This window comes from Elephas maximus, chromosome 2 (assembly GCF_024166365.1).
Source record: "Elephas maximus indicus isolate mEleMax1 chromosome 2, mEleMax1 primary haplotype, whole genome shotgun sequence".
Lineage (NCBI taxonomy): Eukaryota > Metazoa > Chordata > Mammalia > Proboscidea > Elephantidae > Elephas > Elephas maximus.
This window is the reverse complement of record NC_064820.1, coordinates 11,443,678-11,460,843: the sequence shown is the minus strand read 5'-3', so window position 1 is coordinate 11,460,843 and position 17,166 is coordinate 11,443,678. Positions and strand designations below refer to the sequence as shown.

Here is a 17,166-nt window from a genome sequence, read left to right as displayed (position 1 = left end):
GGAAATCCTATGGGGAAGTTCTACTCTGTCCTATAGGGTCGCTATGAGTCAGAATTGACTCAAACGCAATGAGTTATCCAGTTCATCAGGAAAAAAGATTCATAAATGCTCAAAACATTGTAGATACAAAGAGACCTGGAGTCGTCCACCTAAACTCTTTTGATAGTTACCTCCGGGAGGGCAGGAGGTACAGAGGGAGGCTGATGAGGGCTTGAGGAGTTTAACATGAACACACAACCATGGGTCATGTAGATTATTAAAACAAAAACTAGGTGGCATTTTGGGAGGGTATGAACCAAAATAGATGGAGAACATGCTGGACAGCTTTGAAGGATGGTCACCAGTGATGATGTTCATGCCATTCCTCTTCCCTCGAGCATTGGCTATACCTAGTAGCTCACTTCTAAGGAACAGAATACAGTAAAAGCAATGGGATGTGCCTGCGTCTGTGACATTCAATACAGGGATTTAATCAGTCTCCTTTTATTTTGATGGCCTACTGTATTTAGTCTTAATTCCATTACTTTTTCAACATTTTTTAATGACACATTTCAGATACACAGCAAAGATGAAAGACTTTTATAACAAACCTTTGTATACTTATTACTACCTTGACTTTCATTAACTGTTCACTGCTCTTTATGACTATGGCTCTATATTTCTATCGATTCATCTTGTTTTTGATACATATCAAAGTAGCTGCAATAGCAGAGGAGGGAGGAGTAGATGTTTTTTAGTAATATTTTTTATTGGTGTCTCAGGTTTTAATTTAAGCCAATAGTGTGTATATTGGATTGTGATTGGTCAACTCATCACCTGGTTCAAATAAAAATTGTCTCCATTGATTGGCAAGGACACCAAAATTTTAGCATGCATATCACTATCTACAGTTCAATTTTTCTTTCTAATTTTTTTCTTCAGAGGTTGTTATGGATTAAATGTGTCTCACAAAAATATCTGTATCAATTTGGCTAGGTAATGATTCCCGGTATTGTGTGATTGTCCATTTTGTGCTTGATGTAATTTTCCTATGTGTTGTAAATCCTAATCTCTGCCTGTGGTTAATGAGACAAGATTAGATTTGTTAAAGAGGATTAGGGTGGGATGTAACACTGTTTACCCAGGTTCCTGATCCAATGTGAAGGGAGTTTCCCTGGGGTATGGCCTGCATTACCTTTTATCTTACAAGAGATAAAAAGGAAAGGGAAGTGAGCAGAAAGCTGGGGACTTCGTGCCACCAAGAAAGTAGCCCTGGAAGCAGAGCTCTTCCTTTGGACCTGGGGTTCCTTTGAGGAGAAGCTTCTAGTCCAGGGGCAGATTGATGGCAAAGACCTTCTTTCAGAGTCAACAGAGAGAGAAAGGCTTCTCCTGGAACTGATGCTCTGAATTTGGGCTTCTAGCCTACTGGTCTGTGAGAGAATGAACTTCTCTTTGTTAAAGCCATCCACTTGTGGTATTTCTGTTATAGCAGTACTAGATAACCAAGACAGAGGTAAATGTTATATATAATAAAATATCCAAATTTTAGTGAACTTTCTTTGTGTTTTGACAAGGGAATACAACCGTGAAACCCCAACCTCTAAAAAGACAGACCATTGCCATCAGTCCATAAATTTCTGTTGTGTACCTTCTCCGTCAATCCTTGTCTTCATTTCCCAGAGGCAACCACTGTTTTTTTACCATGTGTTTTATTTTTCCATCATAATCCATTTTACCTAATTTAGGACTTCATGTAAAATGGAATCATATGGTATGTATTCATTTGTGTATGACTTCTTACACTTAGCTCAGTGGTTTTGAGATTGGTTGATGTCATTGCAGGAGCTCATTCCTTTTCCATTGCTAAGCAATATTCCCTTATATGAATGCACCACTGTTTGTTTACCCATTCTTCTATCAATCGACATGGGCTATTTCCAGGTTTTGGCTATGGTGAATAAATCTGCTATGAAGGTTTGCATACAAGGCCTTCGTGGACATATATTTTCATTTCTTTTGAATAAATACCTAGGAGTGGAATTGCTGGGTTATAGGGTAAGTGTGTATTTCACATTTAAAAATACTACCATTTTTTACCACAAAGTAGTTGTACTATTTTACATTTCCACCAAGAATGTTTAAGAATTCTAAGTGCTTCAAATTCTCCCCTATATTTGGTGTTGTCCATCTTTTTAGTCTTATTTATTTTAATAGGTGTGTAGTGACATTGTCCATTGAATTTTCATTTCTCTGATGGCTAATGTTGTTGAACACGCTTTCTTGTGTTTATTGAGTATTCATAAGGTTTTCATTCGCTAATTCTTTTCAGAAGTAGACTGCTGGGTCCTTCTTCCTTGAAGAACATTTCAATATCTGTCCTAATGTACAACTCTGTCAGTGATAGGATAATATCCATGTGTCTACAAGGAAGACCAGTTAATACAACTATTTAACTCACCAAATTTACTCACCAACCACTAAGGCCAAAGATGAAGAAATTGAAGATTTTTATCTGCTTCTGCAGCCTGAAGTTGATTGAACATCCAATCAGGATGCATTGATAATTACTGGTGATTGGAATGTGAAAACTGGAAAAAACAAAGAAGGGTTAGTAGTTGGAAAATATGGCCTTGGTGTTAGAAACAATGATGGAGACCGAATGATAGAATTTTGCAAGACCAACGACTTCTTCATTGCAAATACCTTCTTTCACCAACATAAATGGTGACTATACACATGGACCGTGCCAGATGGCACACACGGGAAACAAATAGACTACCTCTGTGGAAAGAGACGATGGAAAAGCTCAATATCATCAGTCAGGACAAGGCCAGGGGCTGACTGTGGAACAGACCATCAAATGCTCCCATGCAAGTTCAAGCTAAAACTGAAGAAATCAGAGCAAGTCCATGAGAGCCAAAATATGCCCTTGAGTATATCCCACCTGAATTTAGAGACTATCTCAAGAATAGATTTGATGTGTTGAACACTAGTGACCAAAGACCACGTGAGTTGTGGAATGACATCAAGGACATCATACACGAAGAAAGCAAGGGGTCATGGGAAAGAAAGAAAAGACCAAGATGGATGTCAGAGAAGACTCTGAAACTTGCTCTCAAATGCTGAGCAGCTAAAGCAAAAGGAAGAAATGATGAAGTAAAAGAACTGAACAGAAGGTTTCAAAGGGCGGCACGAGAAGACAAAGTAAACTGTTACAATGATACATGCAAAGACCTGGAGATAGAAAACCAAAAGGGAAGAACACGCTCAGCATTTCTCAAGCTGAAAGAACTGAAGAAAAAATTCAAGCCTCGAGTAGCAATAGTGAAGGATTCTACGGGGAAAATATTAAACGATGAAGGATGCATCAAAAGAAGATGGAAGGAATACACAGAGTCATTACACTAAAAAGAATTAGTTGACATGCAACCATTTTAAGAGGTAGCATATGATGAGAAACTGATGGTACTGGAGGAAGAAGTCCAAGAAGCACTGAAGACACTGGCAAAAAACAAGGATCCAGGAATTGACAGAGTATCAACTGAGATGTTTCAACAAATGGATGCAGTGCTGGAAGTGCTAACTTTTCTATGCCAATAAATATGGAAGACAGCTTCATGGCCAACTGACTGGAAGAGATCCATATTTATGCCTGTTCCCAAGAAAGGTGATCCAACTGAATGTGGAAATTATTGAACAACATCATTACTATCACACACAAGCAAAATTTTGCGGAAGGTCATTCAAAAGTGGCTGCAGCAGTATATTGACAGGGAACTGCCAGAAATTCAGACCGGATTCAGAAGAGGACGTGGAACCAGGGATATCGTTGCTGATGTCAGATGGATCCTGGCTGAAAGCAGAGACTACCAGAAGGATATTTATTTGTGTTTTATTGGCTATGCAGAGACATTCAACTGTGTGGATCATAACAAATTGCAGATAACATTGCAAAGAATGGGAATTCTGGAACACTTAATTGTGCTCATGAGGAGCCTTTACATAGATCAAGAGGCAGTTGTTCGGACAGAACAAGGGGATACTGAATGGTTTAAAGTCACGAAAGATGTGTGTCCTTTCACCATACGTGTTCTATCTCTATGCTGAACAAATAATCTTAGAAGTTGTACTGTATGAAGAAGAATGGGCATCAGGATTGGAGGGAGACTCACTAACAACCTGCGTTATGCAGATGACACAACCTTGCTTGCTGAAAGTGAAGAGGACGTAGAGCACTTACTAATGAAGATCAAAGACCACAGCCTTCAGTATGGATTACACCTCAACATAAAGAAAACAAAAATCCTCACAACTGGACCAATAAGCAGCATCTTGATAAACCGAGAAAAGATTGAAGTTGTCAAGGATTTCATTTTACTTGGATCCATGATCAACAGCCATGGAAACAGCAGTCAAGAAATCAAAAGGCACATTGCTTTGGGAGAATCAGCTGCAAAAGACCTCTTTAAAGTGTTGAAAAGCAAAGGTATCACCTTGAAGACTAAGGTGCACCTGACCCAAGCCGTGGTATTTTCAATCACATCATATATATGTGAATGCTGAACAATGAATAAGGAAGACCGAAGAAGAATTGACACCTTTGAATTGTGGTGTTGGCAAAGAATATTGAGTATGCCATGGACTGCCAAAAGAATGAACAAATCTGTTTTGGAGGAAGTACAGCCAGGATGCTCCTTAGAAGCAAGGATGGTGAGACTGTGTCTTACATACTTTGGGCATGTTGTCAGGAGAGATCAGTCCCCGGGGAAGGACATCATGCTTGGTAAAGTACAGGGTCAGAGGAAGACTCAATGAGGTGGATTGACACAGAGGCTACAACGGGCTCAAGCATAACAATGATCGTAAGGATGACGCAGGTCTGGGCAGTGTTTCGTTCTGTTGTGCATAGGGTCGCTATGAGTCGGAACCGACTCGACGGCACCTAACAACAACAGCATTGAGTATTAGCTTATCTTCTTTCGTAAAGTGAATATTCAATTTTCTTTTCTGTTTTAATTGAGTTAATTATCTTTTTATTAAAGAATTGTAGGATTCCTTTACGTATCATTTGTACCTGTGTTTTGTTATTTTCTTTTGTTAGAGTCCTGGTAGTGGAGCGGCTAAGAGCTACAGCTGCCGTTTGAATGTACTAGCTGTTCCGTGGAACCCTATGGGGCAGTTCAACCCTGTCCTATAGAGCTGCTGTGAGTCAGAATTAACTTGACGGCAACTTTTTTTTTGTCTTTTGTCAGGTATATACTTTTCAAATAATTTCTTTCAGTCCGTGACTTGTCTATTAATTTTTTTTACAGTGGGTCTTGATAAGCAGGATTTTAAATTTTAATGTTAAATTTATAAATTATTTTATTTTATTATTATTTCTTTATATGACTTAAGAAACCATTGCTTAGCTCTGAGTCACAAACTATTATTTTGTTTTCTATTTGCCATGCCTGTGGTTGATTCACACCTCCATCTTTCTGCCTTCTACTAAATTGATAGAATTTACTTCCTTTTTTCCCTCTACTGGTCTAACTATACGTTGGGTAAAGGTAATCAACATCTTTATTAATCTTCTGATCAATACAAGGACCCCAGAAAGTCTCGGTTCCAATCTCCCCTCCCCGATCTCCCATCCACAGTCAACCGTTTAATATGCTAGCACCGTTTAATATGCTAGCACCGTCTAGCATTTCAGGCTCTCGTTATTTTGAAACCCATAATAAGATTTACTGTTTAACAATTTCTTTGCTCTCCATTGCTGTTTGCCTCTTACTTCTTGCTTAGAGGGTCATTTTTTTCTTACTGAAGTATATCCTTTAGGAGATCTTTCATTGAGGGTCTATGAGTCATATCTTCTTTCAGTCTTTGAATGTTTCTTAATTTTTATTTCAATCTGGGATGATAGTTTGGTTTCTCCTTGAATTCTAAATTGACATTTCATTTTCCCTTAGTACTGTAATATACTATAAAGATATTATTCCATGTTTTTTTAATATCCACAGTGCTGGTGATAAGTTTGCAGTCAGGCTAACTTGTTTTGTAGGTGATCTTTCTTTTCTCACTGTTATCTTTTACAAAACAACAACAGGTTTTATTTTTTTTTTCCTATAGCCATTCCCTTTCATTTTTTTTAAGTCATCTTAGTTTTTATAGAAACATCTCTGCCTTTCTTTTTATATTCCTATTTTACTTTCTGCATGATGGTTAATTAAATCATGCCATCAAATAATAAGTATACTAATATTTAACTAGTTTAGAAGTTAATCAACTGACTTGACTCACAAACATACAACAGGTGGGAAGCAAATGATACAGGCATTTAAAGAGGACCGTCAAAACGAGTGGGCATCTGACATGCCCCCGATGTCAACCACCATGCTTTTAGAATGGGATGGAGAGTATCTCTTGATTTGTTGAGTTGGTTCAGGAGTTTAGGTGGGGTTACTTAATAAAGTTAACATGGTGCTTCTTTCATACTCTTTGTCAGTTTTGAAGGCATGCATTTTCTCTTCTCGTCCTCTCTCGTGGTTACATCTGCCTGTGGTCTTGCCTTCAAAGAGGGTTGCTTTATGTAGGGTTCTGAGTGCTCTGGGCAGTGGAGCCTTCTTCCACTACAATTTTGCATTTGAGTCTTCCAGGCTCTTTGTAGTTTTACTGGTTCAAGATCATTTTTTATCTTCATTTCTCATTTGAGATTCTTATAAGAGGTGGGTGGTGTCAGTTCAGACCCAACAGACCCCACACCTACATGTGGACAGATTGAGGTTTACTCTCTTCCAGGGGGGATGCTTTTCCCACTGAGAGCCCCAAGTAAGGGAAGGGTCCCTTGATAATTCCAGGAGTGAAGGGGTGGGTGTGGGGAACTTTTGTGATCTCCACTGGTAAGGCAGCTCTTTAGCCCCCATGGCTGTTGCAAAGAACCGTGGTCCACTTTTGGCTCAGAGGGACCGAGGGTTTGCCCATTGTGCCCCAGCCATCTCTGAGCCCGTGTCCACCTGTGTCCATGTCACTTACATCTGTAGACTTCAGTGGCTATGGTTTCCACTCATTGCCTTGGCTTTAAGTCCTATCTTTGTTTCAGGCTCCTGGGAATATTCCTTCTTCTCCTGCTTGGAATTGTAGTTGCATTTGGCTTTAGGTGAAACTTTACAACTCAAGTTAATTTCTCATTCAAAAATTTATACACATATTGTTTTGTGACATTGTTTGCAGCTTCACAATGTGACAGCACACTCCCCCTTTCTACTCTGGGTTCCCTGTATCCACACATCCAGTTCCTGTCCCTTACTGCCTTCTCATTTTGCTTTTGAACAGAGGTTGCCCATTTGGTCTCGTATATTTAATTGAACTAAGAAGCATGTTCTTCACATGTGCTACTGTTTGTTTTATAGGTCTGTCTAATCTTTGTCTGAAAAGTGGGCCTCAGGAGTGGTTTCCGTTCTGAGTTAGCAGATATCCAGGGGCCATAATCTTGGGGGTTCCTCCGGTCTCTGTCAGACCAGTAAGTGTGGTCTTTTTCATTAATTTGAATTTTGTTCTAAATTTTTCTCCGCCTCTGTCTGGAGCTGTCTGTTGTGATCCCTGTCAGAGCAGTTGGTGGTTGTAGCCAGGCACCATCTAATTCTCCTGGGCTCAGACTGGTGGAGGCTCTGGCCCATGTGGTCCTTTAGTCCTTTGGGCTAATATTTTCCTTGTGTCCCCGGTTTTACTTACCCTCCTTTGCTCTGAATGTGATGGGACCAATAGATGCATCTTAGGTGGCCACTCTCAAGCTTTTAAGACCCTAGGCACTACTTACCAGGGTGGGATGTAGAACATTTTCTTTATGAACTATGTTAAGTCAATTGACCTAGATGTCGGGGGATGAGGGGGGTGATTTTTCATCCAGGATTTCTGTGTTTCGGGGTCTTTCGAGGTCGGCTCAGTCTGCATGTTAACTGGATGTTTTCTCATCCAAAATGAAAAAAACCAAACCCACTGCCTTTGAGTTTATTATGACTCATAGCGACCCTATAGGACAGAGTAGAACTGCACCAAAGGGTTTCTAAGGAGCGCCTGATGGATTCGAACTGCTGACCTATTGGTTAGCAGCTATAGCTGCTATGTGCTTTTCATGAAACTCAAGACATATGCCTTAAAAGAAAAGGCAAAGCTTCTGACCTCATGTGATTACTGTCTAGAAGGGGATAGAATATATACTAAAATTTCAGAAACTTCCTATTTTAATTAGAGGTGGGCTAAGTCTATGGAAGATAATGCACCCAAGCACAGGCATGGGGAATGAACACGGTGGTTCAGAGAATGGAGATCACAAGAAGGATGAGGGGCAGATGGGCAGATGGTGGAGGAGGGCCATGGACAGGCTCTGTGCCCATTTGAGGCAGAATGTGCCAAGGTGAAGAAATCTCTACAACCATGGGAAGCTTCACAAAACTTCAAGTTAACATTGAGAAGACAGACTACTACAGATTAAATTTTGTCCCCCCAGAATATGTGTTGGAATCCTAAACTGTAAACTTGTGGACGTAATATAAACTAAAGTAATGTGATCGTCTTCCCTAATGCAATCTAATGAGGTTATACCAGTGTAGGCTGGGTCCTAGATCTAATCACTTCTGAGTTACATATAGAGAGCAGCATAGACACAGCGACAAGCAAGAATGCAAATGGAGGAAGACAGATGCCAAGTGAGGATTGTCTGCAAGCCAAGGAACTAAGGCATGCCTGGACTACTGACAAGGAAATAATCAACATGGCCAACACCCTGATCTGGACTTTACACCTCCAAAGTTGTAAGAAAATAAATTTCTGTTTTTTAAAGCCACCCACTTGTGGTGTTTCTATTCCAGCAGCATCAGGAGACTAGAAATTCTGTGCACAACTTAGCATCATGTGTACAGACTTTCAGCCACATGTGACCCTCAGGAAAATCGTTATTTTTATATGTAATAATTGAATGCTACAATGTGTATTTTTTAAAATGGCTGGGTCATCCCAATGGCACTTATTAATATATGATGATCAGAATTTTAAAATATGGAAGCATATCCTTACTCTTGACTTGTTAAATCCCGCTGAGCGTTTGTCATGTGCACACACTGTGCTGAACATTTATAAATATTATGTCCTTCACTCATTGCGATTACACTACATGTGGGGTGTTATTATTCCTATTTTTTAGTAAGAAAAATGCCTTAGAGCAATAACTACCTTGCCTAAGATTGTATAACCCTTAGCCATTGTGGTACACTGTAGGTTAAAAGTACTCCTTAAACATAATTGAAAGGAGACAGAGGTGCACTCTTACCCTTTTTGGCTCAGTGCCATCACGGGGAGCCCCCCGTATCCGGCTTTGATGACAGAATTCGGGCTGTTGTCATGGTTGGACAGAGATGAGGCATGATGTGATGGTTAGGTTTTGCTGTAGCCAGGCCCAGCCTCCTTAGACAACTAGGGTCGAAGAAAGTGAGAGATAATAAAAACTACACGGAAGAGAAGATTAAAGTGAGGACTCTTATGGTCTTTGAAATGAACTGATTGCTGGTTCACCTGCAGGTCCTGGGAGGCTGGAGACAGCTCCCACCAGGCTTGCTGTTCCCATTATTGAGGAACAATAGCGTCCACCCCTCTGGCTTTTTTCTGGTGTGACACGCTTATCATCAGTGAAAGAAAATTGACAGTCGTATGCATGGGAAAAACAGGTCAACTTTTCACTTGGAATAAAAGCTCGGCACCTGTATTTTGTTTTAAATAAAAAACCTGCACCATAGCATCGAGTCTGGTCACCCTTCACCTGAAGGATATATCTATACCAAGTGGGCTGAGGATGGTACTCTGCAGGGAAGCCCCTCACTTCCCAATTACTCCTTCAGTGGTCATCTGTCTTCACTATGACTTCTGGCATTTAAACCACAGAGCCACAGTTGTAACATTATAAAGTTAAGACAGATGGTTTAGTGCATGATTTGTGACCTGGGTTTAGCTCCACAATGTACTGGCAGACCAAGACCAGGTCAACCATGATTCTGACATGGAACTAAACAGGTTCTTTAGAAGAAGATTGTCTGGTCTTTCTTCTGAAGCAACTCCGAGTGGACTTGAACCTCCAACCTTTCAGTTAGCTGCCGAAAACATTGACCATTTGTACCACCCAGGGACTCAGGGCTACCTCTATGGTCTTGGAAAACCCTTTCTCATCCTCCACCTCAGGTTAAAGCCCACCCCTTCCCAAACAGCCCTGGTGTCCCAGGTGGACATGGGTAGGAAGCAGCCCTTCTCCTGAACACATGACCTTTTCCCAGTCCTAGGGTTAAAAGGAAGTACCTTCTGCCCTCCCTGGAGGACAGAGTTTAAAGGCAGGGATTGGGTTTCTGTGCAAGATTTCCAGGAAAGGCAAGTGGAAAAATCCTCCTTGGGAAATGCTTCCGAGGTGTGTGGAATCATAATTTGTGGCCCAACATTTTCATCAGCGTTCAAGCCTAAATTTTGGCACCATGTGGACGTCAAATAATCAAAACCGAGGATTAGCAGTATATCTGACCTTCCTCCTCACATGTTCTCAAAGCACAGAACTTTGCATTTTCCTAGTTTCCATTCAACTGAACAACTCCTCCAGGAGACGTGAGCAAGATAACAGGCAAAGCTGTGCAAGTGAATCCCAGCCCCTTGGAAGTTGAGCGCCGGCTGGTGACGCTGAGACCTAGTAATTCATTTTCATCTGCGTTTATCTGGACTGATGTCACCACACAGTTCAGAGGCTCAGAGAAGACTTCCTTTTATTTGTTTCCTTTAGGGTTTTTAGCTTCTTATCAACTTTATTCAGTTGTTTATCCCGGCATATCTGACTAATAACTTTCTTTCCTTCCTTTTTCCCAATTCATTTGCACTGTGTTTCCATATTACACACACTGCAGTGAGTGAGCTTGGGTTTGGACTGCCAAGTGTGCACAGGTGTTTATGGTGCATAACTACCACGCGAGTCATGCGCACATTTGGGAGGCCCCTGGGAGCAGAGAGGGAAAGCCTTACTCGCCAAGAGGGACTCCAGTTAGCACTCCTTGTGAGCTTTGACTGAGAAGCAGCAAACCAAATTACAGTGTCTGAGTACACTTGTGTGTGTGCATATGTGCACACAAGCACATATACACACACATGCATGCATATTCACACACAACCTTAAAGAGGGGAGTTTACTTCAGTTCATCATTCATTCATTTATTCAGCATATTTGTGAATTGACTACTAGTTCTAAGTAGCATGATGGATGCAGTAGGTAAAAAGATCAATTATTGAACTCTCCCCTTAAAGAGGAAACCCTGTGGCGTAGTGGTTAAGTGCTACACCTGCTAACCAAAACGTTGGCTGTTTGAATCCACCAGGGGCTCCTTGGAAACTATGGGGCAGTTCTACTCTGTCCTGTAGGGTGGCTATGAGTTGGGATTGACTCAATGGCAGTGGGTATGGTTTGGTTTCATTCCCTTAAAGGAGTTAATGGAATAGTGGGAGAAAGCCTGGTAGACCAACTAATTTGACACAGTAAGAGGTGCCCTAATTGGAGCACAGGTGATGGGCTTGAGGGCAAAAGATAAACACTAGTGCCCATCTGGGACATGAAGGCCTGTTTGGGAGAAGGTAGGTTTTAACCTGAGGGTAGGGGGCGGGCGGTGGTGAGAAGGGGTTTTCCAAGACCATATAGGTAGCTTGGAGTCCCTGGTAGTGCAAATGGTTAATGTGTTCATCTGCTAACTGAAAGGTTGGAGGTTCAAGTCCACCCAGAGGTGCCTCGGAAAAAAGGCCCGTTGATCTACTTCTAAAGAACAAGCACTGAAACTCCTACGGAGCACAGTTCTACTCTGACACATGGGTCACCATGAGTTGGAGTCGACTAGATGGTAACTAGATTTTTTTACAGGTAGCTCAGGCAGTGCCAAGTTCTGGGCTGTGGGAGGGATTGTGCCCTCTTTTTCCTTGAAACCAGCTCTTTCTCATGTGTTTATTCTCTTCTGTTCTTTATCTTGGTGTAAAAAAAATATGAAGTTTATATGAATCTTAATCTTTCAAGTATCCCTGAATGGCTCAGAGGAAGAAGTATTTTCATTCTCATTGTATAGACAGGGAAACTGAGGCAGAGGATTGAAGTTCCTTGCCATGACCATACACTCAGTGGCCCAGAGCTGGACTCTTGGTCTCTTAAATTCCACCCACAGTTTGCTCTCAGACCCTTCAGGACTTGAGTGTAGCTTAGCTGCCAGCGTCTGTGCCTAAAGCTCTCAGACTCAACCAGCCTAGCTATGGGATGTCTTGTCACCAATTTTTGTCTCATCTCTAGAAAAATGGGCTCAAGTAGAGACCTATGAAAAGTCAAAAGTGTGCACTGATTTTGTTGTTATTCTGATTAAGACGTGGCATTCCTCATCCCAAGTTTCCTGTTGCTCACCCACAGATTCAGACAGCAGAGGGTACTATTCTGTGGAATGGTGTGAGGATCAGCTCTATCTGTCAATGTGGCAGGGCTACTGTCCCCAGTTATTCAATCCAACACTAACCTAGGGGGTCCTGGGAAGGCATTTTGTTGATAACAGATGCACTTTAAGTAGGAAGATTGCCCTCGATCATCTGGTTGGGTCAGATCCAACCAGCTAAAGGCCTTCAGAGCAGGACCAAGCCTTCCTTGAGGAAGAGGAAATTCTGTGTATGGACGGAAACTTCAGCCCATGCTGAGAATTCTACCCTGCCCCTCCTGCTTGCCTGCCTACAGATTTCAGGCTTGCTTAGCCAACGCACAATCACACAAACCAATTCCTTGGAATAAATCTCTAAATATGTATCTCCTACTGGTTCTGTTTTCTGGTTGAACCCTGATTGATGTAGACAAGAAGCAAATGAACCCAGACAGAGACAATGAGAAGGGTTGTGCTTGCCCTTGGGGAGGATCTAGCAGGGTGAGAAAAATGTGACAGTGACAGAGGCAACAGGGGATGCAGGTCGCTGGTGGTGCAGTGTGTCTTCAGCCGGGGGGAACCATGATTTTCAGACTGAGCTTCCAGTGTCTCCCTGGTTCCCTGGGCTGCACGTGCCATTCTAGCTCTTTGTTTAGTGTTACAGCTCCCTGTGCACAACAGATGTGCCCTGCCTCAGATGCGGTCTTGGGTTCACATCCATTCTCGAGACACAGGTCAGTGGAGCCTATAAACTGTGTGGCTGTTCATTGAAAGGGAAGTAGAGGGTGGAACCCAACCGTAGCAATACTTCCTTCGGGTATTATCTGTTGTTTCCAAACAGAAGTTCCAACTTACCTGCCAAGACTTTATTTCATTTTAAATTTGCTTGGAAGAGCAAGAAAAGACAGAGGAGATGAAGTTTGATCTGTTTTTTTTTTGATGGCTTAATGCGTGGTCATGGTCTTTGCCAGGTGGACAGAAGAAAGGTGAGAACATTTTGGGCTGAGGGACAGTATGTGCAAAGGTGTGGTGTCAGGTATGGGTGTATGCAGGAACATTGAGCAATTCAGTGTTGGTGTATTTGAGATGAGAAAAGAGACCACGTATCAAAGGACATGGTAGATATGGTGAAAGTGGCAGGCTGCAAAGGGCCAGACTCTTGGATGCTCATATCAGCATTGGTGCGGCTTCTTTTGTATTTTTTGTTAGTTTGAGAAGAGGCAGTTGGTAACCTGAATTGTAGTGTCCAAGGCCCAGAGCATCTTCCCAGGCACATCCACAAGCTCAGTTTCCAAAATCATCTTACTACTATCGTCGAGTTAATTCCGACTCACAGTGACCCTATAAGACAGAGTAGAACTGCCTCATGGGGTTTCCAAGCAGCAGCTGGTGGATTCGAACTGCTGACCTTTTGGTTAGCAACCATAGCTCTAAATCACTATGCCACCAAGTTTTCCAAATCATCTTAGGTGAGTATTTCCTAATTTTCTCATTAGTCAAACCACAAATCAGCCAAGAGCAACTGAGTACACTCTGTGTAAAATGTCTCAGTGAAAAGAATAAACACCAGCTGCCGCCTGGTCTACTGTGACTCACGGAGACCCCAGGTGTGTCAGAACTGTGCTCCTTAGGATTTTCAGTGACTTATTTTTCTGAAGTAGATCACCAGGCCTTTCTTCTGAGGCACTTCTGGGTGAACTCCAACTTCCAACCTTTTGGTTAGCAGCTGAACCTGTTAACAATTTGTACCACCCAGGGACTCCAATGAAAAGAAAAAGGTATCAGTAAAACATTAGTTACAGAACAAACCAAACTAATTGCCGTTAAGTTGATTTCGACTCAGAGGGACCCAATATGATAGAGTAGAGCTGCGCCACAGGGTTTCCAAGTCTGTAATCTTTATAGAAACAGACTGCCACATCTTTCTCCTGCAGAGCAGCTGGAGGGTTCCAACCACCAACCTTTTGGCTAGCAGCTGAATGCTTAACCATTGCACCACCAGGGTTCCTTACATCAGTTACCAAAAACAAAAAACAAACCCATTGCCGTCGAGTTGATTCCGACTCATAGCAACCCTAAAGGACAGAGTAGAACTGCCCCATAGGGTTTCCAAGGAGCATCTGGTGAATATGAACTTCTGACCTTTGGTTAGCAGCTGTAGCTCTTAACTACTACGCCATCAGGGTTGCCAACACATCAGTTACAGAGGCCCTGAAATGGTATTGGCATATAACAAGTTAATTATCAAAAATAAAAGTGGACCAAAGGTAGATGACTGAACTCTAGAATACTTACCCAACAATGCTTTTTTTAATGATATGAATCATGTCTGTGGAATAACAAAGTCCTAATACATATATTTTTTAATATTATCAATAGTTTAATATTGAAGGTGTGAAAACTCCTTAAGAACCTAAACTACTTGCTCATGGATTCTTTAGCCAGCTCACCATCTAGATAGGCACCGTGCACTTTTGTGCCCATCAGAAACCCAAATCTCACTGAAGATTTGTATGTTGTTATACAGTATATCTTATCATTGCACATCCCCCTACAGGTTCTAAGAAGCACTGTTCTTTTTCAGGTTGGAGGAGGGCTCCCGTCCCTGCCCAGAAGAATGTGGAGAAGTCGGAGCCTCTGAAAGGAGGCTTGCAGGGTTTCTAATGCGAAGGCTGACAGGCCTTAGGTGTTTTGTTTAAGCTCAGCAAAACAGACCCCGCCATTCCAGCTCCATGTGCTTTTGGGGGCTTTCCAGAGACTCTCTCTGGAGGTTGTCTTTGCATGCCCTGCCTTCACCTGCACCTGGGTGATGCCTGAGGGCACCCACAGCACCAATAATCACAGGTCTGGACTCTCCCTGCTGACATCTGTCAGCATTAGTTTCAGTTGCTCTGTGTTTCCCATTGTGAGTCCTGCACCCTTATTGGTTACAGATTCACCCTCATCTCCCCCATCTGCCTTTCTCCCTCCCCTCTACTTACTCCTCCCCTCTCATCACTGGACCAGGTGTGAGATGTTCTAGAAGATTCCATGTGGCTCCTTGGGACACATTATTGTCCAATCAAGAGAAGAAAAAAAAAAAGAAATCAGGCATTTCTTAATCAGCCCTACGCCTCCAAGCCCCATGATAAGCCAATGGTCCCCACCCCCACAGACAATTCACGACTGATCACTTTGGAATTGGAAGTGGTTCATTTTTAAACAATAGGCATTTATCAAGAACATAGAACAAAGGCTACAGAAATCTCTTTTTCCTTAAAGGGATCGTATATCCTCAGCTAACAACCATTTAGTGTGACTTCTCTTCTTTGCACGCATTCAGAAGATGTTCTTCATTCCACCTCTTTCACAGCAACAATCTCGGTGTCTATTTCCTTACACAGCAGCAATCACAATTGTCAGGAGCGTCTGAGCTCATAGATCAAATTTCTTTGTGATATAGTGTTCATTTTCTTGGACTGAAAGTTTACGGGGTTAAAAGTTTTTGGATTAAAGTTTGAGGTTTTGAAATGTCCTTGTTTTAAAGCGGTTTTTGCTGTGATAGTCATTTAGTGCTGAAAGTAAAGAGGACCTGAAGCACTTACTAATGAAGATCAAAGACCATAGCCTTCAGTATGGACTGCAACATCATGATAAACGGAGAAAGGACTGAAGTTGTCAAGGGTTTCATTTTACTTGGGTCCATAATCAACAGCCATGGAAGCAGCAGTCAAGAAACCAAAAGACGCATTGCATTGGGTAAATCTGCTGCAAAGGACCTCTTCAAAGTGTTGAAGAGCGAAGATGTCACCCTGAAGACTAAGGTGCACCTGACCCAAGCCATGGTATTTTCAATCACATCATATGCATGTGAGAGCTGGACAATGAATAAGGAAGACCAAAGAAGAGTTGACGCCTTTGAATTGTGGTGTTGGTGGAGAACATTGAATATACCATGGACTGCCAAAAGAACGAACAAATCTGTCTTGGAAGAAGTGCTGCCAGAATGCTCCTTAGAGGCAAGGATGGCAAGACTGCGTCTTACATGCTCTGGACATGTTGTCAGGAGGGATCGGTCCCTGGAGAAGGACATCATTCTTGGAGGAGTACAGGGTCAGCTGAAAAGAGGAAGACCCCCGATGAGGTGGGTTGACACAGTGGCTGCAACAATGAGCTCAAGCATAACAACGATTGTAAGGATGGCTCAGGACCGGGCAGTGTTTTGTTCTGTTGTGCATAGGATTGCTATGAGTCAGAACCGACTCGACGGCACCTAACAACAACATAACAGAAATACCACAAGTGGGTGATTTTAAAAAACAGAAGTTTATTCTCTCACAATGTAGTAGGCTAGAAGTCCAAATTCAGGGTGTCAGCTCCAGGAGAATAGTGCTCCGTTTGGAACCGAGATTCCTGCTCTGAGAAGCTCTTTGACCAGGGAAAATTGATGATAAGGATGTTCCCCAAGAGCTGACAGAGAGAGAAAGGCTTGTCCTGGAGCAGATGCCCTGAATTTGGACTAGTAGCCCACTAGACTGTGAGAGAATAAACTTCTGTTTGTTGAAGCCATCCACTTGTGGTATTTCTGTTACAGAAGCACTAGATGACTAAGACAGACCCCCAAGCTGGAACTGAGAAGCTGATGAGTTGCTCTCTTCTTCTATCTCTACCTTCCCCCTCTGTTAGGGCATTGGCTATGGGGTCTTACCTCTCAGAGACTGGAGGAGAATGAGTTATAGTTTGTACAGAGAGCAAGAGGCCATGC

General features: G+C 42.2%; 1 long non-coding RNA gene across 1 annotated transcript in view; it reads right to left on the bottom strand.

Annotated features, from left to right (window-relative positions):
- LOC126063073 (uncharacterized) overlaps positions 1 to 17,166 on the bottom strand; it is a 58,404-nt gene that overhangs the window by 26,894 nt on the left and 14,344 nt on the right. The window contains exon 2 of the long non-coding RNA XR_007514203.1: positions 9,290 to 9,432. This is a non-coding gene — a long non-coding RNA (uncharacterized LOC126063073). The remainder of the gene's footprint in view (positions 1 to 9,289; positions 9,433 to 17,166) is intronic.